Below are 15,813 nucleotides of genomic sequence, written 5' to 3'. Positions count from 1 at the left end.
AGAATGACAATAATGATAATTAAGTGTATATAGAAGTATAAAGTTTGATTTTTGTCTTGAAAATTATTTAAGCTTTATTAATAATGTTCACATTCCTACAAAACTACGAAGTGGTACTTTGAAACTAAATGTTGAAGTTGGTCGCTTCTCTGATATACCAAGAGAAATGCGTTTATGTGTATGTGTGTATTTTACAATATACACATAAACGCTTCTCTGATATACCAAGAGAAATGCGTTTATGTGTATATTGTAAAATGCAATGTGTTGAGAATGAATTCCATTTTGTATTGGTATGTCCAGCATATAGGGCAATTAGAATTTTTTTTCTGCCACGCTATTATTGTTCATGGCCTAATATCTTTAAACTATCTTGTTTGTTGAAAGCTAATTCTAGATCGCTTACAATTAAGCTCTGTAACTATTTAAAGAATGCATGGAAAGCTAGATCTGATATTATTGGTTAGTTATGTTATTATTGTATTGTTCTCTGTTATCAGTCTTTTGTCACATTGTGTATATATTATGTATTGCCATAGCATGTTCTGTATGCATTTGCAAATAAAATATTCATATAATACTAGGCCGGAATAATGGTTTGATGTCTTTCAATGTTTGCAGGTTTTTTCTCGAATGTTTTCTTAATAATATACCCCTTTCCTTATAATAAACACACTGATAATATTAAAAGTTGTTTACTTACATGATTAATCGTAAAACTCATGATTGAGCATATATTTCAATGGTTCCAGATGATATCTAGGAGTCAAGTGTGGCATTTTTAATATGTCTTAACGTGACTAATTTTCCTTTGTGACCTGGAGATATGTAGTCAGGCGACCCACACCAAACTGTGATCGAAGCTTTCCCTTACAATAAAGAAAATATAACTTTTTTGGCAGGAAAGACATCATGTTATGTTTTTCGCCTCGTTCCGCTCGGCTCAATTGTTCAGAAAAAATCTTAAATTTCAACATGTTCTTTCAGAAAAGTAATATTATCTGCAGCTAATTGAATAACTTCTATGATAATGGATAGGAACAATGTGCTGAAATTTAATGAAAGTGTACTGAATGTCATTCAGATCTCAATTAACAGTTCCCTGTAGTCACAAACAACTTCCCCACTTGAAGCTTTATTTCCAATACTTGTGCACTATTTTATCAAAAAAATAATATTTCAAATAGAAAATGTACTGTTTGTTGTAAAGAATAAAAGTATTGAAAGATTTATTTTTTTTTTGGGGTGGGGGTCTTGAATTTACTTTCCTTCTTTAAGATGGGGACGTAAACAACCACACAGACCCTGTTTTTACATTCCGTGTAATTAATACTAGTAATTGATGATGATTTCCAAATGCGTTTTATGTAATTAGAATTGTCTCCCTTTTCCCACACATTTTAAACTGACAAGGAACAACATGGGGGGTCTCATTGGGGGGTTCTGATCCCGGATCCCGCTTACTGTTTTGTCAGATTCCCGTATCCAAGCAATTCTTATTTTTTTGTAATTTCCCGTGTCCCGCTAGACTTCATTTCCCGTTTTCACGGCACAATAATATGACTTTCACGTGTCACGCTTACAAAAAATCGGCAATCCCGGGTCACGCTTAGACCCCAATGAGACCCACAACATGGGGGGAAAATCGATCGATTAGTAAACAAGAGGCTGTCGAGTGACAGCAAACCGGATTTTCCTACAGAGGTCGAACCCTGAACAGTTGAGCAAGTATGGACTTGTTTAAGATTAAAACAGCTCTGAATTTGGATTGTAATTGAATATCTATAGATTATTATTTGATTAATAATAAAAATGATATTTGCAAATCTGAACCCCAAACAGGATCATGTAAAAATTAAACATTAACACTCACAACAAAAATACCACATAACAACTGTGACATCTACCTTCATAACACACATGACTTAAAAAAATAGATATAAAGAAATGTTGATGTTATCATTACTGGTTCATGGAATAAGTTTGGGTTATTTCCCTTTGAACAGAAATATGGTTTAACATAGTACTCTAACATTAGATATGATTTCACTAAAAATAGTTCTCTAAAATTAGATATGATGTAACGCAATGTATATCTATTTTCAAATTATAATCAAATATAATTAATAGTTCCAAATATTTTTTCTTTCATTTGTCACAAACTAATATAGATCTGCAACTTTATCTACACAATGTAAATGTAATGAAATATATTCTTTAATAAAAATAGATTATTATCTAAGTAAAGGAGTTCACTTCATAAAAAAAATTATATACATGTATATAGCATTCTGAAAATCAGTTTATACAGAATAACAAACAAATCTACCACACTTTACCAAAGAAAAGAAAAAAAATCCAAAAAGTCATTTATCATTAATACAATGTCAAAAATCTTTCAAAAATTGAATTCTTGGGAAAGGGCTATAACTGAACAACGAGAAAAGCTAAAATCATGAAAATTGAACTTGACCTTCATTTAATCACAGGAAACAACATATCTAAATTTGAAAACATTTCTTCAAAGCGTTTTCATGTAAATGAACGGACACTGTTTGGCAGCCTCCCGCCTGCCCGCCCGCCCGCCCATCGTACATCCCCAAATCAATAACCGATTTTTACTTCGAAAATCCGGTTAAAAATGATAAGTCTTTAGGTCAAACACAGGACTATCTTATCACACATAGCTCTATCCATTATATATTACCTCTCGTATTCATTGGCGGATCCAAGTGGGGGTATTATTATTTTTGTTATTGTTATATTTTAATCATGTGAACGTTCCATTATGTTCCGGTGGTAAGACCCCCACCTCCCCTCCCCCCCTTTTCAAAATGGCTGGATCCGCGCCTGCGCATTTTGATGTTTTCAAGATGATGTTTAAGTGGGTATCCTGCAGCAAAACATTGGGTGAAATTTATGATAAATACAATGGACGTGTAACTTTTCAGAATGTTCTTCTTACGGAAATTATGTTTGATTCAAAAGAGCCAGTTTTATAAGGGGAGGCTCACATTGCAAATCATTGTTTTTTGCCTTTTGTATACAAAGCTATACAGCATGCTGTACGCAACTGTAAGATTATATTACTAAGTAATGAAATGCATCAGAAGTTAAGCCAGCTATCATATTTTTACTATTATTTGATATTCTAATAACAACCATAAGGGCTATGTGGTATTTCAAAGTGTACATTTCTATATTTGAGTTGAAAAAGCTGTCACAATTCTCAGTCTTTCACCGATGTTAAAATTTGGGTAGTTAATGTCGATTGAATTTTCAACCTCTTCAAACAAGTCTTCCTTTATTTTGAAACTCTGTGTACAAATTTATTTTTGGCATTGCATGGAATAGATGTATAAAGTCCACTTGAAAGAACATCGTGCGGTATTATAGTATAAAAAGCCGTGATTTTTTTATATGGATCAACAGATTGCTTTCTCTCAGTAACTACAATTATTCATTGATATGGCAGTACTTAGTTGTGGTTTTGTCTTTTGTGCAATACAATACCGGCGAAATTTGTTTTGGAAACATGATTTTTAGTGGTTGTTATTGGCTTTGAACTAGCTTTCAGTAACTGCGAGTACTCTCAGATCGGTACTGTGTGTCTCTGCGAGTACTCTCAGATTGGTACTTTGAGTCTTCGAGTACTCTCAGATCGGTACTTTGGGTCTTTTCGAGTACTCTCAGATCGGTACTTTGAGTCTCTTCGAGTACTCTCAGATCGGTACTTTGAGTCTTTTCGAAGACTCTTAGATCGGTACTTTGTGGCTCTGCGAGTACTCTTAGATCGGTACTTTGTGGCTCTGCGAGTACTCTTAGATCGGTACTTTGGGTCTTTTCGAGGACTCTCAGATCGGTACTTTGTGACTACTTTTAGAACAATAAGGACAAACGGGACGCATTATTTGTGAAAATAAGACATTTAATGTAAGAATTAAGCGCGAAAACAATTAATACTGACCTTAAAAAAATGTTGAAAAAACGATATTATATATTTGCTTCCGTACCAAAAAAGGACTAAATTCAGTTACACATCTAGTGTGAAAATGAGTAATGAATTTAAAAAAAAAAAAATTACGTAGAAACAATGACATATGATGTTCTTAAAGAGGGTCAAAATGAATCATTATGTATGTATTAGAAGTACCATTGACATTTTGTTTCGCTTAAGGTCAAGGTACAAGAACGTTATTCGCCGATTTTATGAGCTTTCTATACAAATGTTCACATATTTTCAAAGAGTTAATTTCAATAGTATTTCTCAGAATGTAAAGGAGATTATATTTTTTGATTTTCAGTTATAGTTCAACGAGCCAAAGATGTATGCAAAATTTTACCAAAATCTGCGACACAGCACATCAAATGTACCTTGACCTTAAAAAAATATTTCGTATATACGAGTGTTACGGTTATTTTTAATCGTAACATTTTTAACATGTAATATGAATATGTAAAAGCATTTTCGTAAGCTTTTGCGTTACTTCTATTAAATTAATTAAGTCAGAACCAGTTCTACGACATCACACAGTAACGGAATGGTAATGGGTGGTCCAGCCCTATAAGGTACTATCAAATTTATATACCATCGGTACATGTAGATAGTAAATTCTCTGAGGCAAGAAGTATATATATCAGTTTCCTGCCTCCCTAATTTTTCCTGCCTAGCCTCCCCCCTCCATAACACACTTTATATAGTTAATATAAATAAGAAGAAGTGGTATGGGTGCCAATGAGACAACTCTCCATCCAAGTCACAATGTGTAAAAAGTGAACTATTATAGGTCAAAGTACGGCCTTCAACACGGACCATTGGCTCACACCGAACATCAAGATATAAAGGGCCCCAAAATGACTAGTGTAAAATAATTCAAACAGGAAAACCAACGGTCTAATCTATGTAAAAAACGAGAAACGAGAAACATTTATGAACCACTCCAACGAACGACAACCACTGAACAACAGGCTCCTGGCTTAGGACAGGTGCATAAAAATGTAGCGGGTTTAAACGAAGTATGGTTTTTTGGTTCATGGCAGGTAATGTCCAGAACGTTTACATAAGGATGAAAATATTTTTCCGAATAAAATAGTTTTACCTATCTAACTAGCATATTTTTCTACCAGGGGCCAAGAAACAAGTATATATGTTTTGGCCTTACCCGTATTCATGACTGAATGTTAAAGTTTGAAATAAATATTTCATGATAGATAAGACCATTATATGTAATAGTTTAATTCTTCCAATGAAAATAAATTCTGCAAGCAAACTCTCTTACCAGTCTAAACTACATACCTATATTTTTCACAACAGGGAAGTTAAGTTTGATTATTGTTAAGTCGATTTCTCTTTTGTAGATTTTCATGTTACATGATACTTATTAACTTGGACGTTTTTAAGATCACATATCGCCACTAAACATGTTTACGTAATAAACCGTGGCTGTATTTTCAAATCTTAATATGTTTTACATATTTTTTATACGTCTCTTTATTTTGAATGTCCAATCTCCGGCATCTAAATATTTTAAGAAGTGATAAGTAAGAAAATTCTAAAATGAGAAATCAAAGATAAAACTGACTTACCTTCTGTTTAGGCTATGTCTGACCAGTATATACCTGTGGTCAGTCTGACAACTTGACCCAACGTGACCTTTTGGAAACAACACTGTCTATCTAACATATAAACATAAACGCTTTTTTTATTGCCAATTTCTTGTTTTCTCAAGCTCAAAAATACAAGTAGTACGACGATAGGACATGTCCATAAATGATATATTTATTCTGAGTATTAAGTGCTAATCCTCGGTTTATTTGAGGACGAAGGTTTGTCATTATGACCTGGTCACTGAGGTATATAAAGGGGAAATCATTATATTTCCATTTCTCATATTTAGTTCGGTTTTGTGGATCTGATACTAAGTAAAACCATTTTAGAATTGTAGTTATAAGTTTGGACTGTGGGTGCTTGCAATCAGCAACACAGAAAGATGTAAAAATGCAATAATGTAAGTCATACAATATTGATTAATTAATATATATGGGTCAACCTGTCTTTATACCTAGGTTCAATTAACGGTCAAGTTCGTATGATATATATGTACTAATATATTGACATATCTCCTTTGTCGTTACGAAATAAAATCAATATAGTATACTGTCGGAGAAACTTTCCCCATGGGAAACTATTTATTTTTCTTTGACTAGACACTGTGGTTTTTTTTTATGCCACCCGGAAAGCAAATCAACCTTTTTGGTGGTTGGTTGGAAAAAATGCAGATCGGAATATAATAAAAAGCACTGGTTTAAGCTGAAGACACAATTGTATGCAAGGTAATTGACAGATTTAATTGGTCTCAAAAATATAAGTAAATGGATATATTTAAGGGTCGTCAATTTGGTTACTTATTCCTTATTCGTTATCTATTTGTTACTTATTCCTTATTCGTTACCCATTCGTTATTTATTTCTTATTCGTTACTTATCCTTATTCCTTATTCGTTCCTTATTCGCTTTTAATATGTTGTCCTCTTTTAATGCTTTCTTTTATTTTCTCGACTCTGCATGGTGTAAGATATTGGTTCGAGGAGGTAAAATTGCCCTGTTAGCGTGTATGTACCCGTTTCCGCGCTCAACTGATACCCTGTTTCTTATTCGCTACTTAATCGTTCCTTATTCGCTTTAAATATGTTGCTCCCTTTGAATGATTTCTTTTCATTTCTTTTTTCTGATGTAAGTTGTTGGTTCGTAGATGTGAAATTACCCTGTCAGCGTGTATGTACCCGTTTCCGCGCTCGACTGAAACCCTAATACTTATTCGCTACTTATTCGTTCCTTATTAATTCGCTTTTTTAATACGTGTTTTCTTTTCTTTTCTTTTCTTGTCTCTGGTGTTAACTTTATGTTCAGAGAGTTGAAATTACCCTATTAACGCATATGTCCTTGCTCCGCGCTCGACTGGTACCCTGTTACTTATTCTCTATTTATTTGTTCCTTATTCGATTTTTATAAGGTATAAAACTTTATATATAGAAAGAGAGTAAAGGCTTTGTAAGAAATGTACTCTAAATCTGGTTGAAGATGAACAACATTTTATTACTAGTTGTCCAGCATACAATAATGATAGGGAGATATTTTTCAAGGAGATAAACTGTATCTGTCCCAATTTTATATATCTTTCAAATGAGGCAAAATTTGTTTGGTTATTTACTAATGAAAATTTGTCTATACTTAAATATTTAGGGAGCTATATTATTACATGTCTAGATGTTAGACGAAATGTTAATTAATGTATGTAATAACAATGATAATTGTAATGATTTTATAGTTCTCATCCTGCCTGGAATTAAATGTATGTGATTTTTTATAGAATGAAGATAATAACATCTGTCTGAACTTTTTAATGTTTCATTTTAATATATAAAAATGTTTTTCTGTTACAAATCATGATGTATTGTTTTATGTGTACATGTTATGCTGCCCATCAAGGGCCCTTGATTGGAATAATAAATATTCTATTCTATTCTATTCTATTCTATACGTTGCACCTTTTTAATGCTTTATATTCTTGTCTCTGGTGTTAGTTCTTGGTTCGTAGAGCTAAAACTACCCTATTATCGCGTATGTACCTGTTTCTGCGCTCGACTGATTAATCCAAATTTTTAATGAATTCTTTTTATTTATTTTCATGTCTCTGATGTTAGTTGTGTTTTCGGGGAGTTGAAATTACACCGTTAGCGCATTTGTCCCCTCTCTGCGTTCGACTGATACCCTGTTACTAATTCGTTCCTTATTCACTTTTTATACGTTCCCCCTTTCTATTGATTTCTTTTTATTTCTTTTCATATCTCTGTAATTAATTATGGTTTCGTGGAGTTAAAATTACCCCGTTAGCGCATATGTACCAGTTTCTGCGCTCGATTGATACCCTATTACTTATTCGTTACTTATTTGTTCCTTATTCGAATTTCATACGTAACACATTTAATGCTTTATTTTCTTTTATTTTCTTGTCTCTGGTGTTAGTTCTTTGTTCAAAGAGGTTAATTTACCTTGTCAGCGCGTGTGTACACGTTTCTACGCTCGACTGATATCCTGTTACTTATTCGCTACTTATTTGATATCACTAAAAAGGGGCAACGTATAAAAAAGCGAATAAGGAACGAATATGTTACAGGGTATCAGTCGAGCGCAGAAACGGATACACATACGCTAATGGGGTTATTTCTCCTCTTCAAACAAGGAACTAACACCAAAGACAAGAAAATAAAATAAAATAAAGCATAAAAAGGTGCAACGTAAAAACATCTAATAAGGAACAAATAAAGAAGCGAAAACGTTACAGGGTATCAATCGAGCGCGGAGACGGGGACATATGTGCTAACGGGATAATTTGAACTCATCCGAACCGGAACTTACACCAGAGACATACTAAGGAATAAAAACAAATCATTAAAAAGTGGCAACGTTTAAAAAGCGAATAAGGAACGAACAAGTAACAGGTTATCAGTCGAGCGCAGAAACGGCACACACATGCTAATAGGGTTATTTCACCTCTAAGAACCAGGAACTAACAAGAAAATAAAAGAAAATAAAGTATTAAAAAGGGGCGTTTAAAAATGCATCGTTATTTTCAATTGAAAATTCAACTGAACTCCTGGTTGTCTTCATATAAGTGAAGAATCATGAACCTCATTTCCCTCCAGTTGAGGACATTGTATTGCATATATATATACAATACCATCCCAATGTTTGTTTTGTTTTTGCCCTCGTACCCATAAAACAAAACTGGCGGAACTGTAATGTAATTGTCTAAAACATATGCTTTTGTTCGGGGTCAACTTTACGAGTAAGAAAAATATTATTCTCAAATGTTCCACTAGCTGCAGAAACTGAGGGGAAAAAGTGCGTTGTTTACATGGATTGTTTAGGTAAATCAATCGAAGTAAGAAGTAGTACTAATCGTTTCTAGCCAATGAGTGGGCGCGGGTTTCACTTACACAGACTAGTGTTATTTCTGCTTATCATCAGTATTCTGACTGACCTGTTTGTTATTAGATATAAGAAGATGTGGTATGAGTGCCAATGAGACAACTCTCCATCCAAGTTACAATTGGCTATATGTCGTGTTTTTTTTTTGGAATTTATTAGTTGGTTTCCAGACGGTTTGCATGCTTGAAGTTCATACGTGTTTCTCGTTTCTCGTTTTTATATAGATTAGACCGTTGGTTTTTCCGTTTGAATGGTTTTACACTAGTAATTTTTTGGGGCCCTTTATAGCTTGCTGTTCGGTGTGAGCCAATGCTCCGTGTTGAAGGCCGTACCTTGACCTATAATGGTTTACTTTTATAAATTGTAACTTGGATGGAGAGTTGCCTCATTGGCACTCATACCACATCTTCCTATATCTATTGAATAACAGGAGAGTTTTGCTATACGTAAATGAGACCGCAAAACAACAACAACAGGATGACAATAATATTAAAGACATCTACAGGTAAACATACGGTCTAAAACAATAGACCTGTGTTACTGTCAAGTTCTAAATTACCCATAGACAAGTGTTACTGTCAAGTTCTAAATAACCCATAGACAAGTGTTACTGTCAAGTTCCAAATCGCCCATAGACAAGTGTTACTGTCAAGTTCTAAATCACCCATAGACAAGTGTTACTATGAAGTTCTAAATCACCCATAGACAATTGTTACTGTCAAGTTCTAAATCACCCATAGGCAAGTGTTACTGTCAAGTTCTAAATAACCCATAGACAAGTGTTACTGTCAAGTTCTAAATCACCCATAGACAAGTGTTACTGTCAAGTTCTAAATCACCCATAGACAAGTGTTTTTACTTTGAATCCCTAAATCGCCCATAGACAAGTGTTTTTACTTTCCATCCCTAAATCGCCCATAGACAAGTGTTTTTACTTTCAATCCCTAAATCACCCATAGACAAGTGTTTTTACTTTCCATCCCTAAATCGCCCATAGACAAGTGTTTCGGTCAATTTTTTAATCATTCATAGACGAGTGTTACTTTCAACCTCGAAATCACCCATAGATAGGCTCTAAATTACCCAAAGGTTTTACTGTAAAGCTCTAAATCGCCCATAGATTAGTAATACTGTAAAGCTCTAAATCGCCCATAGACAAGTAATACTGTAAAGCTCTCAATCGCCCATAGACAAGTAATACTGTAAAGCTCTCAATCGCTCGTAGACAAGTAATACTGTAAATCGCCCATAGACAAGTATAATACTGTAAAGCTCTAAAACGCCCATAAACAAGTAATACTGTAAAGCTCTAAATCGCCCATAGACAAGTAATACTGTAAAGCTCTAAATCGCCCATAGACAAGTAATACTGTAAAGCTCTAAATCGCCCATAAACAAGTAATACTGTAAAGCTCTAAATCGCCCATAAACAAGTAATACTGTAAAGTTCTAAATCGACCATAGACAAGTAATACTGTAAAGCCCTAAATCGCCCATAGACAAGTAATACTGTAAAGCTCTCAATCGCTCATAAACAAGTAATACTGTAAATCTCTAAATCGCCCACAGACAAGTAATACTGTAAAGCTCTCAATCGCTCGTAGACAAGTAATACTGTAAAGCTCTAAATCATCCATGCATAGACAAGTGTTAATCTCAAGTTCTAAACGCCTTTAGACATGTTACAATAATGGAGAACACAACAAAAGTTACACGGAAGTGAATAAAATGCACTTAACTCAATAATACAGATATCACGGATAAAAAAAACCAAGAGGTACATAGAAGAATTTAAAATCAATTGAAAAGCACTAAACTCAATACTGCTGGTATTATGGAGAAATCAAAAATAGAGGTAAATAATAATCAATTAAAAAGCACTTCACTCAATAATACTTGTATGATTGAGAAGAAAACAAGAGGTACATAGACGAACGTGCAAGAACAATTGAGTAAGAAGCACTAAACAGGTAAAGAATAGAACAAAATATTAGTACAAGTAAAACAATACTAAATAATACCGTAACAAACATATTTACGGAAAGTTACCTGGTGATATGAACCCATGTCGTCCTTCATTAATATATCTGTTGAAAAAGACTTAACTCATCAGATGGATACAAATAGAATCACATCTAACAAAAACACAGAGTGGACGTGGCAGGGTACTTATACATCCCCACAACAACAAAAACTAAGTACAGATCTGAGAGTACTCGCAGTTACTGACAGCTAGTTCAAACCAAATAACAACTCATAAAAAAAATCATGCTTCTAAGACTAAATAGGTGTGTATAATTGCGATTGTGACCTCAACAAAAAAGTTAACCTTGACCTATTGACCTCAAACTCTATTGTCTTTGTCCCTTTTCGACTATCTATAACTTGTGTATGTTGTTGGAAACAACAAATTCATCTTATATTTTATAGTTTCAGTCTATACTCTTAAGAGTCCATCTATACAAGTTTCTGTTTAGATCAAAAAAGAAAACTAAAGTAAGCATCCGGAAACCATTTTTTTTTAAAAACATTTCTAGTGTATGAACAGCAACCTTAAAATTTGATCAATTGACCCAAAATTCAAAATCCCTCTTTCCGTTTTCTATATTTTCTATCGGTATAAGTTGCATTCCAATTACACGAAGGAAACACAAGATTTCATTCGGATATCATTTGTTTAAAAATAATTTCAGTAACAGCAACCTTGGACTTTGACCTATTGGCCCAAAAATAATTAGGTTTCTTCTCCGTCCCCATATCTTGAAATGCTATAAGTTTCGTTTCAATTCAGCAAGGAAAACGCAAAATTTTATCCGGAAAGCATTTCACTGTTTCGGATCCACAGACAGACGGACAGACGGACGGACGGATCAAGGAAAAAACTAAATCTTACGGTTCCGAATTTTTTTGGAGTTTTGAAATCAAAAGATTATTCGATTTATTACTTTTATAATAAAATGCTCCGCAGGGCGCAGCTTGATACGACCGCAGAGGTCGAACCCTGAACAGTTGGGGCAAGTATGGACACAACATTCAAGCTTGATACAGCTTTGCATTTGGATTGTGATTAAATATTTGACACAGCATAGGTTTCTAACACAGAATGAATGTGGTCTAAGAACTTAAAAATTTTAAATTGGACATTCACCTATTATGGTCCAATATCCAAAATCTAAATACATGGTTAGATTAAGCATATCAAAGAACCCCAAGAATTCAATTTTTGATGAAATCAAACAAAGTTTAATTTTGGACCCTTTTGACCTCAATGTGGACAAAGTTGATAACGGGGCCCAAAAATCAAAAATCTAAATACATGGTTAGATTCAGCATATCAAAGAACCCCATATATTCAATTTTTGTTGAAATCAAACAAATTTTAATTTTGGACCCCGATTTGGACCAACTTGAAAACTGGGCCCATAATCAAAAATCTAAATACATGTTTAGATTCAGCATATCAAAGAACTCTAAGAATTCATTTTTGTTAAAATCAAACTAAGTTTAATTTTGGACCCTTTGGACCTTAATGTAGACCAATTTGAAAATGGAACCAAAAATTAAGAATCTAAATACACGGTTAGATTCGGCATATCAAAGAACCCCAATAATTCAATTTTTGATGAAATCAAACAAAGTTTAATTTTGGACCCTTTTGACCTCAATGTGGACCAATTTAAAAACGGGGCCCAAAATCCAAAAACTAAATACACTGTTAGATTCAGCATATTAAAGAACCCCAAGAATTCAAGAATAAAACCCCATTGAAATTGGTCAAGAAATAAGAAATTTATACGAAGTATCTTCTTTTGCACAATACTGTGCAATTAAATATTTCTTGCTATTGCGCAATACTGTACAATTGACAATTTCTTGCTATTGCGCAATATTGTGCTATTGGATATTTCTTGCTATTGCGCAATACTGTGCAATTGAAGATTTCTTGCTATTGCGCAATACTGTGCAATTGAAGATTTCTTGCTATTGTGCAATACTGTGCAATTGAAAATTTCTTGCTATTGCACAATACTTATTATATAATAATTTACACATCCTGTTTGGTGTGTTTCTCCTACCATATCATTATTATTTGCTTTTAAATATAAATCAGAAACAACCAACTTAAAATGGAAAATTTTAAAAGAAAAAAAAAAGAAAAAAAAAAGAAAAAAAAGGAAACCCCCCCCCCCCCCCCCCCCCCAGAAATCCCCTTATGATTCATCACCCCCAAACTCAATCCCAGCCTTCCCTTTGTGGTATGGTACCTTGCAGTACAATTTCAGAGAGATCCATACACTTGAACACAAGTTATTGTCTGGAAACTAGAAAAATGCTTGTTTTTTGGCGCCTTTTTGGCCCCAAATTCCTAAACGTTTAGGGCAATTACCCCCAAACTCAAACCCAGCTTTCCCTTTGTGATATGGAACCTTGTAGTACAATTTCAGAAAGATCCATACACTTACACACAAGTTATCGTCCTGAAACTAGAAAAATGCTTGTTTTTTGCCCCTTTTTGGCCCCTTATTCCTAAAATATTGAGACAATTACCCCCATCATCAATCCCAGCCTTCCCTTTGTGGTATGGTACCTTGCAGTACAATTTCAGAGAGATCCATACACTTGAACACAAGTTATTGTCTGGAAACTAGAAAAAATGCTTATTTTTGGCCCCTTTTTGGCCCCCAATTCCTAAACGTTTCGGCAATTACCCCCAAACTCATCCAGCTTTCCCTTTGTGATATGGAACCTTGTAGTACAATTTCAGAAAGATCCATACACTTACACACAAGTTATTGTCATGAAACTAGAAAAATGCTTGTTTTTTGCCCCTTTTTTGGCCCCTAACTCCTAAAATTTTGAGGCAATTACCCCCAAAATCAATCCCAGCATTCCTTTTGTGATATGGAACCTTGTGGTACAATGTCAGAGAGATCCATACACTAACACACAAGTTATGTCTGGAAGTTACAAAAATGCTTATTTTTGGCCCCTAATTCCTTTACTGTTGGTACCATAACCCCCAAAATCAATCCCAACCTTCCTTTTGTGGTATTGAACCTTGTTGTAAAATTTCATAGAGATCCATTCACTTAAACTAAAGTTAGAGTGCGAAAACCAATGTGTCTTCGGACGACGCCGGACGACAACGACGACGACGACGACGACGACGACGACGCCAACGTCATACCAATATACGATCACAAAAATTTTTTTGCGGTCGTATAAAAAGTAAAATAACAAAAATACCGAACTCAAAGGAAAATTAAAAAAATCAAAAACTCAAACACATCAAACGACTGGAAAACAACTGTCATATTCCTGACTTGGTATAAAACAGTCTTAACATAATTGTGAGCCAGCCCACATATAGATAATTGAGGGAAATTAATTTTTTTTATCAATTTTCTGCGAACATGGTTATAACCATTCTTAGAAAGTTTAATTTAAAATACAAGTCGATTTTGTCACATGTATATTAGTCTGGATAGTAAGATGAGGGATTGAATCAGAGTTATAAATTCACTCAACACAAGGTCTGAAAGAACATGATTTATTTATTATTTTTTTATGGCTTTGAACTAACTTTCTATAACTGCGAGTTCTCGTAGATCGGTACTTTTTGTCTTTTAGTATTTATATTAGTTGTTTTGTGCTTCGTGTCAATCTGATGAGTGAAGCCATTTCCAACTGATTTTACAGTCTGTTCTTATGTTGTGCGGTTACAATTCTGTCCCAGGTTAGGGAGTTGTGAGCGCTTATAAACATATTTAACCCCGTCCAATTCTGTAATTACCTGAATAAGTCCGGAACCTGTTATTTAGTGGTTGTCGTTGGTTACTGTTTGTCATATTTGTTTTTCGGTTTATTATTTTAAAAAAAAAATGTAGGTCTTCTCGTTTCAGTTGTTTCATAATTTGTCATGTCAATGCCTTTTATAGCTGACTATGCGAAATGTGTTTTGCTCTTTGTTAAATGTCGTAAAGTGACCTATAAACGCTTATATCCACGTCATTTGGACTCGGAATACCAACAATCATACAACATAACTTTTATTTTTATATAATATTTTAGATAAATATGTGGAAAATTATATAAAAGTAGAAATGGAAATTTTAGTGCAAAAAAAGACAATTACAATATCGAAATCTTGTAGCCAAGCGCCTGTGGATTTGTCAGACGACATTTCAACAAGACCAATGTAACTAGTAACAGAGGGAAAAAACATGCATGGAATTACCCTTATACGGGTTTATCTGAAACCATGCAATTTGAATAAATAAAATACTGCTTTAAAATTACCTAAGAGATTGGATTTGAAATTGACAACTTGATAATTTTTAGACAAACTTAAGATCAACTCTAAGTTTGTTCTTAAAATCATGGAAGTCCATTTTCAATTCGCCAATTTTGTGTGCTTTCTATACAAATGTTTACTTGACCATAAGTGCCAATATTCTCTTGGTCAACCAAGACAGTTACAATTGCTTAAAATTGAAAATTCTTCGGGAAACATCGCATAAAATCAATTACTAATTCAGTTTGACTATCGTTTTAGTAACTTTCTATCAAATCACCTTCTATCAGAAAAAAATCTTTTTTTTTTTTTTTGGTTTATTTATATGTTTCGGAGTTTAGTGTGACGTCCATTTTCTCTGAACTAGTACACATCTTTGTTTAGGGGCCAGCTGAAGCCCGCCTCTGGGTGCGGGATTTTCTCGCTGTGTTGAAGACCCATTGGTGGCCTTGGGCTGTTTTCTGCTCTTTGGTCGGGTTGTGGTCTTTTTGACAAACAAACAAAAATCGTTTATTATTAATTTCTTG

The sequence above is a fragment of the Mytilus californianus genome, unplaced genomic scaffold (assembly GCF_021869535.1).
Source record: "Mytilus californianus isolate M0D057914Y unplaced genomic scaffold, xbMytCali1.0.p SCAF_4, whole genome shotgun sequence".
NCBI classification, from domain to species: domain Eukaryota; kingdom Metazoa; phylum Mollusca; class Bivalvia; order Mytilida; family Mytilidae; genus Mytilus; species Mytilus californianus.
This window is presented reverse-complemented; position numbering follows the sequence as displayed.